Source organism: Coenobita brevimanus, chromosome 34 (assembly GCF_032717465.1).
Source record: "Coenobita brevimanus isolate Jiangsu-jjx chromosome 34, ASM3271746v2, whole genome shotgun sequence".
NCBI classification, from domain to species: domain Eukaryota; kingdom Metazoa; phylum Arthropoda; class Malacostraca; order Decapoda; family Coenobitidae; genus Coenobita; species Coenobita brevimanus.
This window is the reverse complement of record NC_136987.1, coordinates 10,745,702-10,768,640: the sequence shown is the minus strand read 5'-3', so window position 1 is coordinate 10,768,640 and position 22,939 is coordinate 10,745,702.

Sequence of the window (22,939 nt, the reverse complement as noted above, 5' to 3'; positions counted from 1 at the left end):
CTTATGAGACTGGAAATAAAAATAGGCAAATTACCTCAAATCACAAGCATAGAGCTTCATTAGTATACTGTGTTGCCATGTCATAAGATAGGCTTTATGGATGTCCAAGGACACCCCTATCATGAATTCTTTCTTGGCAAATGCCTCTGCAATACAATGCTCTAAATTCATTAAATGGTCTAGTATTTATGTAAGCCACATTGTTCATCATTTTTTAAAAATTTCGACTCTAGAACAAAAAGCAGCCTATTGTTAACAATTCGTTCCATGACCTTACATCGACAAGAAGTCAATGCAAAAGGACGAAATGAAGCAGGATTCATAAGATGACCAGCCTCTTCTGGTTTCGGTATGAGATGCGCAAAGTGTCATGAGTTTGGAAACGTTCGGGACGCCTAAAGCTCATTGTACATTATGTACAGTGCTAACAGCTTAATTAGGTTGTCCTGATTAAGATGCTGGATCATGAAGCACGTGATGGTGTCTGGTCCAGGACTGGTGTCTTTACAGGATTTAAGGGCACGGAGCAGTTCATCAAGCGTAAACTCTTGGTTGTGCGGAAAGCCTACGTCTTCTGTAGCAAAGTCCAATATTCGTAGCTCAGCCGTGCATTTTTGATATTGAAAATGCTGATTGTAATTGGCTGAGCTAGTAACATGAGAAAAACTCCTTTCCACGGGATCGTCGTAGATGGTATTATTCACCTGCAGGATGGTAACAGAGATGGAAGGGAGTTTGTTATTTAATATTTTAACAGTGGACCAGACTTTACTGATTGGAGTAGATCGATTCACCGTGGACACAAAAGATCGCCAGGACTCACGTTTAGCCCTTCGATTAATTCTCCTTGCCTCAGCCCATGCCTGCTTTTATGCAACAAAATTTTCCTCAGTAGGCTGACTACCAAAAACCTGTATCTCCTATTGCATTTCCTTAATGCTTGCCGGCAATCCGGCGTCCACCAATGAGCTCAGTGCTTCGCATGAACTGTAGAAGTCTTGGGAATAGTAGCCTCAGCTGCGTGTAATATGGAATTGGCTAAATTTCAGCCTTAACATCTATGGTCTCCACAGATATATCTAAATCGGTGATACTTGAGTAGGACTCCCACTCTGCTTTCTTATACTTTAATTTTGGAGACGGATGGTCCAAAACAATGCCGCGTGTATCAGAAAGGCAGATGGGTAAATGATCACTTCCCAAGGAGTCGTCATAAGGGTCCCACGAGAAATCTTGATGTATACCTGGAGAGGCCAGAGATAAGTCAATAGCCGAAAAGTTACCAGTACGATCAACTACACTCGTCGCTCTACCATCGTTCAGAAGACAGAGACTGGACTTTAGTATTTGGTCAGCTACTTGCTCCCCACGACCATCGATCCTCAAGCTACCCAACTGATAGTGATGGGCATTAAAGTGACCCAACACTAACTTATTCCCCTGAAGATGTTCAAATAGTGAATTCAGAGTATCACTAACAATGGGGCCATGTGGTGGACAGTTGAGAGAGCAAATAGACAGATACGCGTTACTAAATTTTGCTCTGCACACAGCAGCTTCCATAGTAGAGTTTAGAATCACTTCACTTCCATTTGTGGGTGTGATTTGTATGTGTACATGGCAACTTCGTTACCATCATATCTTCTAAACGAATGTAGTGTTTGAACTGGGGAATATCATGGTGATCCACCAAGCGCATCTCCTGTAACCAAATAACGTATGGTCTGTGTATGGAAAGCAAGACTGCTATATTATGTAATTTATTCCCAAGAGTCCTACAATTCCACAGTGAATGTGGCGATTAAGATTCATGAGGGTGGCCAGTGTTCTTGGTTTTCTTATGCCGCCCGCCAACAGGCGAGCTACTACCGGGGGACCAATCCCGGTGCATGCTAATTGAAACCTCCATTCGTTCATCAATAATAAGACTCGCAGACTCCCCCGAGGAAAAGCTAACCCTTCTCTCCCTCTTTGGACCAGGAGCAGGAAGAACATGAGGACGTGACTGTTTCGTGAAGGTGGTCATATTACTCTTACTAGACTCGGCAGACTTCGGGTTAGGCTTGACTGACTGAGAGGCAGCAGCAGCCTGAAAGTAAGAAGTTGCAACAGGGATGTCAGTTTGAAAGTTGGATCAGACAGGAGGCTAAGATGGAGATGTAAAGTGCGTGGCAAGAGGAACCAAGACAGGGTCAGTCTGTGTGTCAACAGAGGAGATCACAGGAAGGGACATCACCACTGAAGCATAGGATCTATTCGGCGTGGAAGTTGCATGCAGCTCCTTCACGTTTTTCCTAGCTTCGTAGTATAGGAAATGCCCTCAGTTGCCTTCACCATGCAGACCTCTTTCTCTATCTTCCACTTGAGACAGTCCCTAGAGTGAATACCCTTGCAGTGAAAGCAGCATACTGTCTTGGATGTGCAATGTTCGGCATCACGACTCTGGCTTGCACGCTTGCCGTACACTGGCTGGGAAGCCCGACAAGCCTTGTCACTATGCCCATAGAGCTGGCATTTCAAGAAAAGTAGAGGGTTAGGGACATACTGCCATACATGAACAATTTCATAACCAATTTTTACATGCCTGGGAAGAGGCACTTTACCAAAAGACAAATGATGGTTGCTGTCTTTGTCCTGATGCCTTCCGAAAATCTACTTATAAATCTATCGTTGATGACATCTTACTGAGCAAGTTCCTGTATGATCTCGTCCTCACTCATCACCATGAAATGGCTGCAAGTGATAACACCCTTGCAGGAATTCATGGAACTGGGATCTTGGCCTCGACATCATAGCAATGAAACTTGCATAGCTTTAACAAATCCTGTACCTGAAAGGAATTACAAGTCTTTTTGAGGAGGTCTCCGTTTGCAAGTTTTTTTACCTGTTCCTCCTCCCCAGCCCAGCCATCAGTGACCTTCTTGATAATGAAGGGACTGAGACTGCTCAAGAGAGTGGAACCTAGAGCATGGAGGGTGACATACTCGGCATTTCGTACATTAATGTCCAGAGGGGTACGAGTCTGGAGCTGTTCAGTCTGCAGGCGGTCAGTCCGTCTATCCGTCGGGGGTTCATCAGGACCACCTCCCCCACTGAAGGGGGGGGGGAGGCGGCAAGGGCGTCAGCCATAGTAACCACTTGCCCCATTAGGAGGAGGAAAAATGAGCAAGGGATAAACAACCCGGGGCAGTACACCTAGGGCTGAGATTGCCCTCTCAAACCACTCCAGGGAGGCCCGACCGTGTCGATTCACGCCCCAGAGCGATCAGTTGGGGGGACCCTCCGTGGACAAGTAGAGGTAAGCAAAGGCAAGCTCAGTACTGTATATAGGAACAGACATCTACTGTTCCTAGCTATCAGGCAGGGGAGGAAAATGAGAAACTAGCTAGCCTAACACGCACCAGAAGAGTGAAAAAAAAAAAAAATGCTAATTGCTGATGGGCAGCCGTGAAAGCTAGAGGAGAGCTCGGAAAACACGTCTGCACTCCCCACGACCATGCAAAAAAGTCTCCTAGCTTCTGAGTAATGCGGGCTGCTTAAGTAACTGCTGGATCCTCCTCCTCGCTAACTGTGACGTTCTCCCGAGCTCTGACCTGTTTGAACTCACTTCACTGTGCGTCTCGACTGCTGTTTCTGCATTTGTTCTCACCAGGCACAGAATACCTTCACGGTGATTGGTTGTACTTTTTTCTTTGCATAGATATGAGCTGTTTCCATTGTCGTCTTGATCAGTATGTATAAACTTCTTGGTACAAGTTTATTTTCCTCCCAGCCTTACCATACACATACTGTAGACTCAACAGATTTTGGACTAGTATATGCGTACCATATCTTGCTGCTGTAATTTTTAACTAAATTTCTTATGTTCACAGTCTCCATCAACGTAAGCCCACGGAACAGTACAGCTCTGCAAACTTAATGATGATGCATTACTATTCCTTCTCCACAAATTCGCTGGAGCAGATTCTTATGGCTCTGCGAAACACTTCAGTCATCACCTCAGACTGTCCCTATACCGTGTGCCGAGGATGAACTCCAGATTTCTTACTCTGTTCCCTGACCATCCTATATTATCCATTCTCTGTGTTTCGTACAAGAGTAACAGTCTTAATCTATTAAAAAAAAAAAAAAAAAAAACGCTTCCAGCATGTCTATTACACTCTGAATTCCCTTGAGTGTCGAAAAAGAATCACAGTCTATGTATGAGTATACTGTATTAAAATGTTATCACATAACATGCGTATAGGACATTCAGTATATGCTGAAAGTTTGTAATACTCGTATACCATCAGGCTTACTGAACATCACAATGAGCGAGGCCTGGTAACCTCCTCCCAACTACGGGTCTGAGAGATGTGAAATCACCACATTTTGGTGGTTTCCTTTCGGATTTCCACAGCCCGACGTACTGGGGGCGACAGTGAACGTAAGATAATGCAGTCACAATGCCTGACAAATATATGAAGAATGACACTTTGCAATTTACATTCAAGTAGATTAAACACCTCTAGGAGCGAGGCCTCGTAGTCACCTCGCCGCTGTGGGTCTGAAAGATCTGAGACCATCATATATAATTGTGAACCATCGTGGCATCGTTAGCTTAAACTCACTGTCGCCCCCATGACAGTGGGGCGGGGAGTAGGAATCCGAAAGGACGCATCACTGTTTGTGGAGGTCTCACATCTTTCAAACCCGAAGTAGCGAGGTGGTTACGAGGCCTCCCTCCTGCTGATGTTAAATCTATCTGATGATATATGACACTAAGTATCCTTGGAGAAACTTTCACAAAATTTCCTATTCATTACTCGTATGTAAGGCTCTTTGTTTACTTTTATTTTCATTCCTAGAACTACTAAGAACTTCATAGGCATACTAAAATTAATATTTCCGTGAGTTTGCAGCAAAACAAAGTTATTTCTGAACGATAATTAACATTGGATAACCCCTTCAGGCCAAGGACGTAATTTGTAATACATTCTTGCTGTTACCAGACTATTATATTTAGCAGCTATATTTAGCTTCAGTCTAGTTATGGGGTAATTAATGATGATTATAGTCAACCTTTCCATTAAGAAAACTATCTCATGAGATGAATTTTATAGACTGGAGAGAGGATGAAATAAAAGACAGATGTTCAGTTTCTTCCTGTCTGTTTGGGGGAAACATGGAAACTGCATACCCAAACCTGCGATGTGTGGCTATTTTCCTTTGTGTTCACATTCCCTTTTGTTTTTCGTTTTTTTTTTTTTTTTTCATGACCCCCCAGATTCACTGGGGACACCCTGCCCAAATATCGCATTACAGATGAAAACCCATTGCACAACATGTGCCCAGACATCAAAGCCATATCTGCCCCTTTCTCACTATTTCTGAAAAAATTTTTAAGGTGAGGGGAGGCTGACGCCCTCAGAAATCATGTTTGGAAAACGGTATATAGCAGAAGACCTTCGGAGTAACAAGCCAAACTACCTTAGGATATATCATTCAAATTTCTTCCCTATTTTTGTAGTTTTTATTTTTCGAAAGGGGACTGACTCCCTACGAATCAATGGAGGTCATGATCCTGAAACATCGCATTGCTGATGAGATTCGATTGCACAACATGTCCTAATATATTAAAGCAGCATCTGTCCTCCTTCACCATTTTTTAATCCGTTAAAAGTTTTGATGAGGCTGACCCCCCCCAAAAAAATGGGATAAAATACTGGTATATAGTCGAAGACCTTATCATGGAACCAAAGGAAGTGAACTAGGAAGTTTCGTTGAAATCCATGTGCTCACTTTCCCCTCTTTCTGATCGTTTTCATTTTTGGGAAGGGAGCTGACCCAACATGAATCATTGGAGGGCCCCGCTCCCTAAATATAGATTACGGACGAGAGTCATTTGTACAATATGTACTAAGATATCAAAGCCATGCTTGATAACAAAGCCATATTGCAGCCATTTCACTGTTTCTGAGAATATTTTATTTGGTGAGGGGGAAATATATTCGCCTCAAAAATCATGGTTGAAAATTGTATATAGTGGAAGACCTTCCCAGTAACCAGACGAAATTTCGAGGGCTTTTTCATTCAAATCCATTAAATCGCCTTAGACCATCCTGCTTTGCAGGATTGATAAATAGATGAAATGACGACTTCTAGCCAAAACTGTACATTTGTATGGATACTAATCTATCATAAATGAAATTCTTTAATATAATTGTAAATTCCTGCCATGACTATGCATTGTGATAACGTTGTAGTATATAAGCGCTCCGAAACATGGAATTCAATTTCACACTGTCAACCTGTTCCCACTAACTCAGTTGGCCATTATCAGGCAACTCTCCTATATTACACAACACTACACTACACACACACACACACACACACACACACACACACACACACACACACACACACACACAGTTATATTTCCCGCCGACGTATTGTTTGATTTCCATCTCCCACTCGCCGTTCTCATGCATATCATAGGAGGTACTCGTGACGTCGCTGTGCTCACGGCTAGGCTAGGGGAGTAATGGACTGATCTGCACTCAACTCGCGTTTCATCGTTGTCATTTTTTCCAATACTTTATTACATCCAGCATCACTTCCCTTACTCTCCAACTATGGATCTAGTGTCTCTTTGAACTTCGTAATATTCTCTCTCTCTCTCTATCTATCTATCTCATTGTGTGTGTGTGTATGTGTGTGTGTGTGTGTGTGTGTGTGTGTGTGTGTGTGTGTGTGTGTCCTTCTTAACCTCTGCCATATGTACTGGTTTGTGTGTGTGTGTGTGTGTGTGTGTGTGTGTGTGTGTGTGTGTGTGTGTGTGTGTGTGTGTTTTATGCTAGGAAGAAGGAACCAAAGGCCACGAACCCGCAACATTGTTCCTTCCAAGAGAAAGAGAGCCAAATTCAAGATCCGATTATTTCGAGATGCCTTGACACACTGCGTTTGAAAGACTGGAGATCATAGCCAGCAGGAAATACAGACAGAGGGAGACAGTTCCAGACCTGACCTGTTGCATAAATGAAGGACTGGGAGGAACGGTTAGCTCTTGCATTAGAGAGTTGTACACTAAAAGGATGAGAGTTTGCTGCTAGACGGGTGATACGCGCCCGTCGTACTGTAGAGGTGGAGGGATGCAAGTAGACAGTTCAGAGGAGCAGTGACCATTGAAGTAGCGACAGAAAAGAGATAAAGATGCAACAGTGCGGCGAAGAGACAGAGGTTGAAGGAAGCCAGTAAAAGGAGAAGAGTTAATGAGACGAAAACTCTTTGACTCCACTCTATTGAGAAGAACTGTATGTGCGGAGCCTCCCCACACATGAGAGTTGTACTCTACACAGGGGCGGATAAAACCCGTGTATAAAGTCAACAACTTTGCAGGGGTAAAGAAGGAATGGAGTCGGCCAGCACACCTAATCCCTTGAAGGCAGATTGAATGAAACCCCAAGCATGTTCTAGGATGATGCAGGATTAAGCTGAATATTATTGAACGTTAATGGGTACTCCTGTGGAAGATTTTGTCGGGTTGATAGGTGTAACAAGTGAGTCTTTGATACATTAATAACCATAAGATTATTTTTACCCCAGTCAGAGATACGAGCCAAGTCAGACATTAGATGTGCCATAGCCTCATCTCTTGTTTGCTTAAGTAACTGCTGAGATGGACGTTGTAGACACCGAATGGAAAGATGAAGGATGGAGTCATCAGCTTACGAGCAGATAGGGTTAGATGTACAGATTAGAAGGTCATTGATGAATAAAAGGAAGAAAGTTGGTGATAGGACAGAGCCCTGAGGAACACCACTGTTGATAGATCTAGGAGAAGAACGGTGACAGTCTACAACAGCGGCTATGGAACGACCAGAACGGAAGCTGTAGATGAAGGCGCAGGTAGAAGGATAGAAACCGTAAGAGGGCAGTTTGGAAATTATTAAGATTTGTGCCAGACTCGATCGAAAGCCTTTGAGATGTCAAGTGCAGTGGCAAAGCTTTCGCCAAAGTCCTGAAAGGAGGATGACCAGGAGTCTGAAAGGTAGGTGAGAAGATTGCCAGTGGAGCATACCTGACGGAACCCATACTGACGATCAGAAAGAAGGTTGTAATAGGAAAGATGCTTCAAAATTTTTCTGTTAAGAATTGACTCGAAAACTTTTGAGATACAGGATGTTAAAGAAAATGGACGATAGTTAGAGGGTTGGGAATGGTCACCCTTCTTTGAGACTGGCTGAATGAGAGCAAACTTCCAGCAAGAAGGAAAGGTACAAGTTGATAGGTAAAGGTGAAAGAGTTTACCTAGGCAGGGTGTAAGCACAGAAACACAGTTCTTGAGGACAACAGGAGGGACTCCATCAGGCCCATGTGCCTTTTTAGTATTGAGGCCAGTGATGGCAGAAAATACATCAGCTGAAGAAATTTTAACGTCAGCCATGAGGAAGTCAGAGGGGGGAAGTGATGGAGGAACAGCACCGGAATCGTATAAGGTGGAACTGGAGGAGAAAATCTGAGCAAAGAGATCTGCTTTATCAGTAGATATAGCTACAGAACCATCAGAGTAGAAAAGAGGAGGGAAGGATGATGATGCAATGTTGTTAGAAAGGTTTTTGGCAAGCTGCCAGAAGGAGCGGGAAGAATTCAAGTTGGAGAGTTGAGAGCATTTAGTACAGATGATATTATTTTTAACAGAGCGAAGAATAGACTTAGCACGATTCTGGGCAGAAGCCAGAAACATAAGCAAAATGTGATTCAGGGGTGGGTTGGCTCCAGTACCTTTTACAGGCCCTCTCCCTGTTGCGGACAGCATTAGAACAAGCATGAATGAACCAAGGCTTTCTTGCACTAGTCAAAGGATATGAGAAAGGAATGTATGCTTCCACGCCCGAGAGAATAACCTCCTTAATGAGCATGGCACACTCAGATGGCTCCTGGTCATGGAAGCAATAATCATTCCATGGAAAATCAAAGAAATACTGCCTGGGGGCCTCCCAATCTGCACCTCCAAAGTGCCACAGTCGATGTTTCTTTGGAGGGTCCACAGGCTGTACCGAAGCGATAGGGCAGGTTAAGGTAATAAGGTTGTGATCAGAGGAGCCCAACGGAGAGGCAAGACTAACAGTGTAAGCAGAAGGATTAGTTGTAAGGAAGAGGTCAGGTATATTGGAGCTCTCTCCAGGAGGTCAGGGATATAGGTAGGGTGCTGTACAATCTGCTCTAGGTCATTAAAGATAGAAAAGATGTAAGCTTGTTCACTACGTGGATCAGTGAAAGGAGAGAAGAGCCGAAGGTGTTGATGAGCGTTGAAATCTCCTAGAATGAAGATTTCAGAGAAAGGAGAAACATATAGAATCGTAGAAGATAGTCAAAGAATTTTTCATAGTCAGTAGAATTAGGGGATAAGCAAACAGTGCATATATATTTAGTCAGAGAATGACAGGAAAGCCGAAGCCAGAGTGTAGAGAATTCAGAAAAATCGAGTTCAGGGACACAAGAGCAAGTTAAGTCGTTGCGTACATATACACAACAGTCACCTTTGGCTTTGAAATGAGTATAGAGAAAGTAGGAGGAAACAGAAAAGGGTTTGCTGTCAGTTGTCTCAGACAGACGAGTCTCAGTTAGGAGAAGAAGGTGAGGTTTAGAGAAGGAGAGGTTGTGCTCAACAGAGCGAAAGTTAGAGGAAAGGCCGCGAATGTTGCAGAAAAGAAGAAGTGAGTCAGACAGTGGTTCCAGGCAGCTCGAGTCGTCACCGGGAGAGGGGCTGATGGTGGGGGCATTTATGGTCCCCCCCCCCCCCGGGGACTCCGAGACTATGTATGTAGATGCCATGATTTGTTTGAATTTTGGAAAAGGAAGCGTAGTGTGTACTGTGCATGTAGTTTGGTGTTGGTAGTTAGAGAATCTTGTATTGGAGAGCATGCTGGCCTACTCTCTGTGTTACCGAGACACTGAAAAAGTTCAGCAAAGGGGGATGGTCAGGAACTAGTCCCGAGGGCTGATGAAACGGGAGCTCCAGCTCTCCCTGTCATCAGTTTTCCATCCTCCTTGGGAATGTGTGTGTGTGTGTGTGTGTGTGTGTGTGTGTGTGTGTGTGTGTGTGTGTGTGTGTGTGTGTGTGTGTGTGTGTGTGTGTGTGTGTGTGTGTGTGTGTAAGTTCCTTGGCTCAATATCGTCATTTTCCTTTGTCTATTGGGCAATGTCAGACAATTACCTTGGGAGACCCTTTGGTCTGAAGCAGTTAGTTAAGATTTCTATAAGAAATACTCTCCACTTACCCTTTCACCGAGAGGACGTCTTATATATTCTAATCTGGATGATGTCAGATGATGTAAGTCCGCTTACAATTTCTCCCTTTGGTTGAAAAGGACAGTCAAGGAAACCGGTTGAGGGTGTGAGCTCTATTCAAGTGTGACAGAAATGGTTCACTGGCGTGCAGATCGCAGGTCTTCGTAACATGACTGTATTGACAGACAAGTGGGAGTGTATAACCTTTCTCTTTATACTTAAAATGATGCTATCAGTCACATTCATGTAACATAAAGGCATAGAATGCTGACGAATCATGTACTCCTTGAATTTTCAAGTTCTATTTGACTTATTCTAGTGGGCGTAGGGAGTTTCCAGCACCTCGCTAAAGCTTAATATTATGTATTTTACAACAATAAGTTCTTTTCTCTTAGTTTTGTCTTATTGATACTGATATAAGCTTACATATAACAAAGGAGAGTGTTTCTGTATCAAATACAGTATTTTATTGTTCAGGGAAAACTGCCAGATAGCCTCTTCAACTTCAGACAGCCCAGCCTCGTAAACTGAAATATTTGTGATACCTATGTTATCGTCCTTTTTTATCTGTGTAAGATGTATTAGCCGAACTTATGATGGATGCAGTTTTATCTACCGCTATCCCAGAAACCAAATTGGTGGGAATGTTATTCTGCTTATCTGGTGTTTTTGCAAAAGTTCACAGACACACTTATCTATCCAGAGGTGCAATAAATTTCCAACAGTGCTTCCCAAACAGACTCCGCAAGATAAGGACAGGGAATCACTCGAGCATATTTTCTCGTGTTCTTGGCGTGTGGATATTCTCCAAAATTTTCGGTGCGCCAATAAAGAGGGTGAAAAGTGTGGCAGGCAGCACTGGCCTGGGAATATACGGAGCAGGCAAAGAGAAAAGAGAGTTGTCAGGCCACAAGGGACTGCAAAGCCACTCCCTCAAGAATGGCTGGATATACCTGCACTAAATACCACACCCGAGCAATAGATAGATAGATAGATAGACATATATGTGAGTATGTATATGGACAAAGGAAAATGGTATGCTTATTTGCCTATCTACTGTATATGTCTATAACAAAGGAGGAGTAACCAAGTAACAAAATCAGCAATAACCACAGGAGTGAGGTCCATGGGGCTAACCCAATTCAATCCAGTCTGAGAGAGAGAGAGAGAGAGAGAGAGAGAGAGAGAGAGAGAGAGAGAGGACACTTCTGCCTCTTCATTCCTTCAAGTTAATCTTCATATCTCTTGACGATTTTATTCCGATGATGAAAGGCTTTTCGAACTACTGTGGATGGATATAGGCTTCATTAACCCCATTTTCTTTCACGTTTTCGACTCTGGTCACAGTTTTGTTTGCCTTTTCCATGAGACCTTTCACTCCACCTACATACCATACAACTTCGCATGTCACCACAAGGGCACGAATAGCATACTCACCGTCTATGATGAATACATGCCAAGATAGACCCATTCAGTACTGATATGATGGTATTAGCAGTGGTGCCTTTATAACATATCAACTGATCTTGTGATATACCAGTACAGTTTGCTTTATCGAAAATTCATGTCATCAGAGTGTTCCCAAGTCTAGTCTCGCCGAAACGAAATGCGTGTGCTTCCAGCATTCAAACCGCTTCTCCAATCACCTGACTACCACATCCCGCATCAAAACTACTGTAGAGTGATCTCCATCGACAAGTCACAACAAGAACAAAATGGAAATGACAAATTTGGCCTGAGGAGGTTAATGATCAGATCGTTAAAAATTGGTTTTCGATACAAATACAAATGAAAGAAAAGAATTCGGGAGCCGAATGCTAATCGCCCGCCAGAATATGCTGTTGGCCAACTCCAAGATTTAGGTCATACCTTGATACCCTGAAGGGTTCATGATGATAGCTCGAGCCTTTCATGAGATATAATGGTGCTAAAGGCGGGCGATAAAAACTAGTTGACCTTTGACAGCCATTTTGGTGATCTTGACCATGACCTCAACTGCTCATTTTCGAACTCGGCTAAGATTTGGCCATATCTTGATACCCTGAAGGTTTCGTGTTGATAGATCAAGCCTTTTCATGATATATAATGAGAACACACACACACACACACACACACACACACACACACACACACACACACACACACACATTGACAGACGCACAGAGGCAGGCAAAAACATTATCGCTCTGCTTTCTAAAGGCAGGCGATAGTAAAGAGTCTTGGGAAAATAGGTGGACAAAATTATAAAATAGGAACTCTTTCCAAAACTATATGTTTAAATCTGATGTTGTAGCCCAACCCAGGTCAGTCTGATCGAACAGATCCGTCGACCACAGGTGAGCAACTGCTCATATGGGGTTGTCCCATGGATCTCTACACTACTGAAGTTGTGTCTGCATCTTAGTGTGGCATGTGCCGGCAGTGCTCCATTACGTGAGTTATGTTGTGTGGGTCATCTGTTACTCCACTCATCCCAAATCTAAACTGCTAGCTGAAAAGGGCTGTTTTTTTTTTTTTTTTTTATAATGCACGGAATAAGGAACCAAAGACCAGGAGCCCGAAAACTGTTCCTTCCAAGAAAAAAAACAAAAACAATACAAAAGAGAGCAATTACAAGATCCATTCATTTCGAGATGCCTGGACACACTGCGTTTGAAAGACTGGAGATCATAGGAAGTAGGAAATACAGAGAGAGGGAGTTAGTTCCAGAGTTGACCTGTTACATAATTCAAGGACTGAGAGTAACGGTTAATTCTTGCATTAGAGAGTTGGACAGAATAGGGATGAGAGTTTGTTGCGAGACGGGTGCTACACGCTCGTCGTAGAGGTGGAGGGATGCAAGCAGACAGTTCGAAGGAGCAGTGACCATTGAAGTAGCGACAGAAAAGAGATAAAGATGCAGCAGTGTGGCAAAGAAACAAAGGTTACAGGGAGCCAGTAGGAGGAGGAGAGTTAATGAGACGAAAAGCCTTTGACTCTATCCTTTTGACAAGAGCTGTATGTGGGGAACCTCCCCGCACATGAGAGCAGTGCTCTCCTGTACACAGGGGCGAATAAAACCCGTGCATAAAGCCAACAACTGTGCAGGGGTAAAGAGGGTACGGAGTTGGCTTAGCATACCTAATCTCTTGGACGCAGATTTTACAAGAGATGTAATATGATCTTTCCAAGATAAGTCCCGAGATGAAACTCCAAGTATTTTCATGGATGAGGCAGGATTGGGCTGGATATCGTCAAACATTAGTGGGTACTCCCATGGAAGATTTGGTCGAGTTGACAGGTGTAAGAATTAAGTCTTAAATGCATTAAAAACATGATTACATTTATCCCAGTCAGAGATGCGAGCCAAGTCAGACAGTAGGTGTCCCATAGCCATATCCATTGTTTGCTGAAGTAGCTGTTGAGATGGACTTTGCCAGAACCGATTGGAGAGGTGAAAGGTGGAATCATCAGCGTATGAGTGGATAGGGTCTGATGTACAGCGTAGAAGGTCATTGATGAATAAGAGGAAGAGAGTTGGTGAGAGGACAGAATCCTGAGAAACACCACTGTTGATAGATCTAGGAGAAGAACGTTGGCAGTCTACAACAGCAGCCAGAGGAAGACCAGAGAGGAAGCTGTAGATGAAGGCAAAGATAGAAGGATAGGAACCGTAAGAGGGCAGTTTGGAAATTAAAAATTTATGCCAGACTCGATCGAAAGCCTGCGATGTCAAGTGCAATGGCAAAGCTTTTTCCAAAGTTCCGAAAGGAGAATGACCAGGAATCTGAAAGGTAGGTGAGAAGATCACAATTGGAGCGACCCTCACAACTGGAACATACTGACGATCAAACAGAAGATTGTGATAGGAAAGATATTTTAAAATGTTTCTATTAAGAAAAGACTCGAAAACTTTCGAGACACAGGATGTTAAAGCAAATGGCCAATAGTTAGAGGGTTGAGAATGGTCACCCTTCTTTGGGACAAGCTGAATAAGAGCAAACTTCCAGCAAGAAGGAAAGGTACAAGTTGATAGACAAATGCACAAAAATTTACCTAGGCAGGGTGTATGGACAGAAGCACATTTCTTGAGGACAACAGGAGGGACTCCATCGGGCCCATTTACCTTGTTAGATTAAGGTCAGTGATGGCAGGAAATAAATCAATTGCAGAGATTTTAATGTCAGTCATGAGGATCCCACAGGGGGGAAGTGATGGAGGAACAGCTCCGGAATTGTCGAAGGCGGAACTGGAGAGGAAGGTCTGAACGAAGAGATCTGCTTTATCAGTAGAAGAAATAGCTACAGAGCCATCAGGGTACAAAAGAGGAGGGAAGGATGATGAGATAAAGTTGTTAGAAAAGTTTTTGGCAAGGTGCTAGAAGAAGCGGTAAATATTCGAGTTGGAGAGGTGAGAGCATTTAGTACGGATTAAATTGTTTTTAGCAAAGCGAAGAACAAACTTAGCACAATTCCAGGCAGAAACATAAAGAAAGATGTGTTTCAGGGTTGAGTTGCCTCCAGTACCTTTTGTAGACCTTCTCCTTGTTGCGGACAGCATTAGAACAAGCGTAATTAAACCAAGGCTTTTTAACATTAGTCAAAGGACATGAGAAAGGAATATATGCTTCCATGTTCGAAAGAATAACCCCCGTAACATGCATGGCACACTCAGATGGCTCCCGGTCATGGAAGCAATAATCATTCCATGGAAAATCAAAGAAGTACTGCCTGAGGGCCTCCCAATCTGCAGCTCCAAAGGGCCACAGTCGACGTTTCCTTGGAGGGTACTGGAGCGATAGGACAGGTTTAGGTAACAAGGTTGTGATCAGAGGAGGCCAACGGAGAGCAAAGATTAACAGTGTAATCAGAAGGATTAGTTGTAAGGAAGAGGTCAAGTATGTTGGATTGCTCCCCAAGGTGGTCGGAGATATAGGTAGGGTGCTGTACAAGCTGCTCTAGGTCATTAGGGATAGAAAATATGTAGGCTTGTTCACCAGGTGAATCAGTGAAAGGAGAGGAGAGGCAAAGATGGTGGTGAACATTGAAATCTCCTAGAACGGAGATTTCAGAGAAAGGAGAAACGGATAGGACGTGTTCCATCGTAGAAGTAAGATAGTCGAAGAATTTTTCATACTCAGTAGAATTAGGGGATAAGTAACAGCACAGATACATTTAGTGTGAGAATGACAGGAAAACCGAAGCCAGAGAGTAGAGAATTCAAAAGAGTCAAGTTCAGGAACACGAGAGTATGATATGTCGTTGCGTACATACAGTATACACAACGGCCACTTTGGCTTGGAAATGAGTTTAGAGAAAGTAGGAGGATACAGAAAAGGGTTTGCTATCAGTTGCATCAAACAGCTGAGTCTCTGTTAAGAGGAGAAGGTGTGGTTTAGAGGAGGAGAGGTGGTGCTCAACAGAGAGAAAGTTAGAGGAAAGGCAGCGAATGTTGCAGAAATGAAGAGTAAGTGAGTCAGACAGTGGTTCCAGCAACTCGTTGAGTTCTTACCGGGAGAGGGGCTGACGGTGGAGGTATTTATGGTCCACCTCCCCTCCCTGGCGATTCCAAGGCTTGGTTTTTAGACGCCATTTTATTTTTTTTTTCTGTATGAATTTTGAAAAGAAAGTGTAGTGTGTAATGTGCATATAGTTTGGTGTTGACAGTTGGGGAAACTTGTATTGGAGAGCATGCTGGCCTACTGTGTTAATGAAACACTGAAAAATCTCAGCAAGGGGGGATGGTCAGGAACTAGTCCATAAGGCTGATGAAACGGAAGCTCCAGCTCTTCCTGTCATCAGCTTTCCATCCACTTTGGGTGTACTACCCTTCTCGATTGGTGGTACAGTCTACTGTACTCCCTAATTTATGCCTACCTAGAAGAACTGAATCTTATTTCATTAAGGATACCTCAGATTTGTGAACGACATATGTTTTACGTAAAATAACCACACACACACACACACACACACACACACACACACACACACACACGCACGCACGCACGCACGCACGCACGCACGCACGCACGCGCGCACGCGCGCGCGCGTACGTCAGAAGTACAAGCTTACACAATAAAGTCATAAAACCCTACACAAATCACAAGCGACAGCATCAGTTTTTACCTGCAGTCTTTTGAGTTATTCCGTCACGGAATTATTATGTCCAGCCATTTCTCTACGTTTCTCGTGTATGTTCATACGCTGAAATTATTAATTATACTTACAATCACGGCCTGTTCTTACCTAATTGTTCTTACCTAATTGTATCTTTACAAGAATGAGTCAAGCTCGTACTGTCCCGTGTCTTAAACCATATTTATCGTACATATCCCTAAATTTGTGAATTGTTTTGGCACACACTATTTCATTCGGTAGTGCATTCCATTGATCAATTGCTCTGTTTGGGAAACTGAATTTCCTTACGTCTTCATCACCTTTCTTCTTATGCAGTTTTTTGCAGTGTCCTCTTGCTGATGCTTCCCCGTATGTTAAGTAATCATTTATGTCTATTTTCTCCTTCCCTGATATGCATTTATATAGCATTATCATGTCACCTCTTTTCCTTCTCTCCTGTAGTGTTGGTAGATTCAGTTTATTTAGTCTTTCTTCGTAGCTTAGGTCCCTTAAGCTTGGTATCCATCTTGTAGCGGCCCTTTGAACTTTTTCAATCTTGTCTATGTGTTTTTTGAGATGAGGACTCCAGACTACTGATGCTTACTCCAGGGTTGGTCTAATGAATGATGTTATTATCATTCTTAGCATGTCTTCATTTATGTATGTGAATGCTAATCTCATATTTGCAAGCAGTGTATACATGTTCCGTACCTTCTCACTGATGTGGTCAGCCGGAGATAGTCTGTTATTGATAATCACACCTAGGTCCTTCTCTCTTTCTGATGTGTGTAGGGTTTTATTTCCTAACGTATAATCTCAATCAGGTTTTTTTCCACTTTTACCAAACTTGATTACATGACACTTGTTCACATTGAATTCCATTTGCCATGTATTACTCCATTCATAGAGTTTATTTAATTCTTCTTGTAGCTCTTTACAAAAGTCTGTGTTAGAAATTCTCCTTTGTATTTTTGCATCATCTGCAAACATATTCAGATAGCTTTCATTTCCAGTGTTACTGTTTATATCATTTATATACACTAAAAACATGATTGGTGCCAGCACTGAACCCTGTGGTACTCCACTAGTCACTTCTTTCCATGATGAGTAGTTTCGCCTTAGTACTGTTCTCATTTCTCTTTTTATGAGAGAATCTTGCATCCAACAAAACAGTTTGCCTCGAATTCCTCCTTGATGGTACAGTTTCCATACAAGTCTTTTGTGTGGTACTGTGTCAAATGCTTTCTTGAAATCTAAATAGATACTGTCCACCCATCCTTCTCTTTCCTGTATTGTGTCTGTTACTCTGTCATAGTAGCTCAACAGATTAATAACACATGATTTTCCTTTTCTGAAACCAAACTGTATTTCTGTTATCATACTGTGTTCTTCTAGATGATTTACCCAAGCTTTTCTTATAAGCTTTTCTAATACCTTGTTTACAACACTGGTCAGTGATACTGGTCGGTAGTTGAGTGGATTTTGTCTATTTCCTTTCTTGAATAAAGGGACAATATTTGCTTTCTTCCAAATATCAGGTAGTTTACCTTGACTCAAGGATTTCTTGAAAATTAAAAATAATGGTTTACTTAACTCCTTTTGCACATTCTCGTAATACCCAACATGAAAGTAAGGCAGTGCGAAAGGGGAAATAGTAGGGGAGTGAAAGATAGGAATAATAGATTGTTGGTGGAGAAGAGAGAGAAATTGAGGAGATGGAAGGAGCACTTTGAGGATTTGTTGAATGTAGAGAGTGAGAGCAGTGTGAGTATAAGTGGTTGGGGAATGGCTGGGAGAATAAGAGATGAGAGGAGGGAGGAAGAGATCAGTAGGTCGGAAGTAGTGGAAGCTATGAAGAAGATTAAGCTGGGAAAGGCCCCAGGAATTGATGGAGTGTGTGGTGAAATGCTGAGGTATGGGGGTGAGATTGTTGTGGAGTGGATATGGAAGTTGTGTAGATTGGCTTGGGAAGAGGGAAGGGTTCCAGAGGACTGGAAATCAGGTATAATTGTTCCTCTGTACAAAGGAAAAGGGGAGAGAGAAGTATGTGGTAACCACAGGGGTATTTGCCTTCTTAGTGTGACTGGTAAAATATATGGTAGAATACTCATTGATAGGGTTAGGCATATGACAGAGGAGCTAGTTGGAGAAGAACAAGGGGGATTTAGGAAGGGAAAAGGGTGTGTAGATCAGATATTTGTTCTAAGATGTTTAGTGGAGAAGTATCTAGAGAAGGGAAGGAAAGTGTATGCTGCCGTCATGGACTTGGAGAAAGCTTATGACAGAATAGATAGGCAAGGTATGTGGAAGGTATTAAGAATATATGGAGTGGAGGGGAAATTGTTGAGTGCTGTGAAGAGTATGTACAAGGGAGCTAGGGCTACGATGCGAGTGGATGGTGAGCTGAGTGAGTTCTTTGATCTCAATGTGGGACTGAAACAGGGGTGTGTGATGTCTCCATGGCTGTTTAATATATATATGGATGGGGTCGTAAAGGAGGTGCAAGGTAGGGCAGTGGATGTGGGGGTGGCCCTAATGATTGAGGGTGAGATTTGGAAGCTTCCGGTGTTGCTGTTTGCTGATGATACAGTATTGTTGAGTGAAGATGAATGGGAGTTGCAAGGTTTGGTGAATGAATTTGGGACAGTGTGTAGGAGGAGGAAGCTGAAAGTTAATGTAAACAAAAGTAAAGTTATGGTGTTTGAGAGGAATGAAGTCACAGAGTGTGCAGTGAGGTTGGATGGTGAGGATATGGAGAATGTGAGTGCATTCAAGTACTTGGGTAGTGTGATGAGTAAGGATGGAACTTTGGGGGATGAAGTACGTGAAAGGGTACAGCAGGGAAGAAAGGTTGTTGGTACACTGAAAGCAGTGATGAGAAATAGGGAGGTGAGTATGGAAGTTAAGAAGTCACTGCATGATGGTATTGTGATCCCTACCCTGACGTATGGAAGCGAGGCGTGGACCTTTCAAGAGGGGAACAAGTCAAGAATGAGAGCAGTGGAAATGAGTTACTTGGGAGGAGCATGTGGAGTGTCGTGGAGGGACAGGTAGACGAATGAAGAAGTGAAGGAACGTTGTGGGGTAGATGTGGATGTGGTTGAAAAGATTAGGAGAAATACACTGAGGTGGTTTGGACATGTGGAGAGAATGGAGAATGAAAGACTGACTAAGAGGGTGTATGTAGGTAAGGTGGAGGGAGGGAGAGGGAGGGGTAGACCGAGGATGAGGTGGAGGGATGGAGTTGAGAGGTATATGAGGGAGGGGGGGGTGAGTTGGGGGGAGGGGAGTCAAATGGTGGGTGACAGAGTGACTTGGAGGCGTTTTGTCTGTGGCCACCCTTTGCGGGATTAGGGCGTCGGGCTATAGATAGATAGATAGATAGATAGATAGATAGATAGAAATTTCATCAGGACCACTTGCTTTTCCTCTGTCTAATTTACTTAACTCCTCCTGTATTACTTTTTCTGCTATTTGTATATCTGGTAGTATGTGTGGACATGCATGTTCCACATAGTCCCTCTCAAAATTTTTTTCTTCTGTAAAAACTAATTGGAAATTCTTATTTAGCGCTTCACAAATATCTTTCTCTTGTGTATAGGTGATTCCCTCGTCCGTAATGGATTGTATTATATCTTTTACTTTGGTTTTGCTTCTGATGTAACTGTAAAATAGCTTTGGTTGATCACTACTTTTATTTATTATATCCTCCTCAAACTGTTTTTGGGCTTCCCTCCTTATTCTTGTATAATCGTTTCTTGCCTGTTTGTAATTATTATACGCCCTTTCACTATTGAGTCTTCTGTATCTATTCCACAACAAATATCTTCTTTCTTTTGATTTTTTTCATTCTGTATCGAACCATTTCTGTATATTCTTATCTGCTTTTTTGTGCTGTGGGATGTACTTCTGGACTCCTATTTCATAAAATTCACAGAATTTTTTATATACAGCATTTAAATCTTCTCTTAGCTCATTTTCCCAATCAACTTCTAAGAAATACTTCTTTAGGTCTTGATAATTTCCCTTTTTATAGTTTAGGCCCTTTTTGTAACTTTCATTGCTGTTAACTATGTCATATGCTATCCTGAAGTTGTAATTTAGTACTGCATGATCGCTTTTGCCGAGTGGAGGGTGAAATATTAAACTGTCAATATCATTTTCTTGCCTAGTAAATATTAGATCTAGCATTGAAGGTACATCGAGTCCTCTTTTTCTGGTGGTTTCCCTCACATGTTGCGTTAGGAAAAACTCTTGCACGAGATCCAGGAGCTTTTGGTCCCAATAGCTTTCTTGGCTAATTATATCTAGAGTATTCCAATTTATATTTGTATTAAAATCTCCAGTTAGTACAATTCTTTCCGATTTCTCTTCCATTTTATGTAGTAATGATCTTAAACTCTGAATTGCACTCTCTGCCAGGTCCTCATATTCGTCTCTTTCCCATGTGTTTGATCTGGGTGGCATGTACAAATTGGCTACAATTACTTTCCCTTCAGATGTGTTGATCTCTACTGCAATCAGTTCTACTTGTGATGGTATATCTAGTTTTATTTCATTGACAGATTTTTCTTAGTTAATATTATAATTCCTCCTCCCTTTTTTAAATATCTGTCTCTTCTCCATATATTATATTCCTCTAAGTTTAGTATGTCATTGAATATCCTTGGTGTTAATTTTGTTTCAGTTAGGCATATTATATGTGGTTCATTTTCTCTGACATAATCATTCATCTCTAGTAATTTAGATACCATTCCAACCACATTTAAGTACATCAACTTTTTCATCTTGTTTATATACTTGTCTTGACATGGTTCTACTACCTTCCTCCTTTTTATTCCCTCCTTTTTGTGTACCACTTTCGTACCTGCAATCCTATTACTTTGGTAAAAAAAAAATGTGTTATTCTCCTCTTCTGATCTTCCCTAATTTTTTGTTCTTGCTTCCTCCCTCTTCTCTTTCAGTAATTCCAGTTCTTCTTGTGTTAGGCATCTTTTTATCCATACATTTTTGAACTCCTCTTTTTCCATAAGATTCTTTGCATTTTTTAGTATCTCCTCCACAGTGTTTACACTCTGGAAAGTTACCTCTAGAGGTCTTGTCTTGCTTTTCTCGTATTTCCCTAACCTTTTGTGTTCCTCTATATCTTTACTACAGATTTCCTCTGTTACTTCTTTCAGTAAGCTCATTACATTTGCCATCTCCATTTTGTCTCTTGTGATCTTGTTTTTTACTTCTTCCTCTTCTATACCAGTGATTACTATAGATTTGTTGATATCTCTGAATCTCTGACTAACTTTGGATTGTTTTGGATTATTCTTTTCACTTCCTTCTTAATGCTTTTTTCCTCTACCCTTGTTTCTAAGTCTTTCTTTACTTTCACCATTTCAGCATACGTGGTTTCCACATCATTTTTGTAGCTTTGCACTGTAGTAAGTAGAGTATGTTCTTGCAGAAATAAAAAGAAAGGGGAGTGTAGAAACTTCGCTCTTAACAAGGCATCGGGTATTATATTGACACAATATACTACAGTAACTATACAATGCATACCGGTACTTCAACTGCAGCTATATCAAAGAAGGCCAAGTATAGTTATTCAAGTGGCGAATGCTTACTTTTATTTCCTGCTGGAGGACACTTTAAACCTTCCCCAAGTCATTGTCATCCACCTTGTTGATTTCCCTAACTTCCACATTCGCATATCACCTTGTCACTTCTTTCAACCCACTTGACATATTTTTCTCCCATCTCTAGTAAATATGTAGGAAAAATTATCGGCTTTAATCTTTATTTGGTCACTATCGTCCCACATCCAATGCCAATCTGCACCGAGTGGACAAAATTTCTGACACCCAACCTCAGCACCGACCACGATCCCACCTCATCCAGCTCACTCCTTTCCATCAAATGTAACCTTTCCGCTCCAGCCCCGTCCACTTGTAGCTTCATTTTGTCCACACTAAGCTAACAGACAGAAACTCAATCTGTTCTACTACTTACCCTAAACCTATCTTCCTAAGCAGACTGGGTTGACCCCTATATCACTGACTTCGAAACTTGATAAGAATAGGATGATTGTGAGGCTGAGAAGATATTAATTAGATTCTATGAATAGAGATACCGTGATGTGAAAAAAGGTGGTAAGTTTATGAAGGTTATAATGTGAAGAGGCTGGTGAGATTAGGAATGTGATGGTATTAGGAAGGCTGAGGTTAGAATAGGTGCCATACTAGAATGGTTGTGTAGCTGATAAGGCTGTAAGTTTAGGTGGGTAGTGGGATAGGAAAGAGGTGAGAACAGAAAGTTAATGAAACCACGAGAAATGTGAGACTAGAAAGGTGGTAAGACTGGAAAGATGGCAGGTTTTGGAAGGTGGTGAGGTTACGAGGATGTTGAGGTTAGGATTATTTTAAGGTCAGAAAATGTGTGGTTAGGAAGATTTTGAGTTTAAGATGGTAAAAAAAAAAAAAAAAAACGTGAAAGCGATAAAGTTAGCAAGACAGTATGGATATGACACTGATAAAATTTGTAACGTTAAGTATGCCTCCCAGTAGGATAGGAGGGGTTATTAA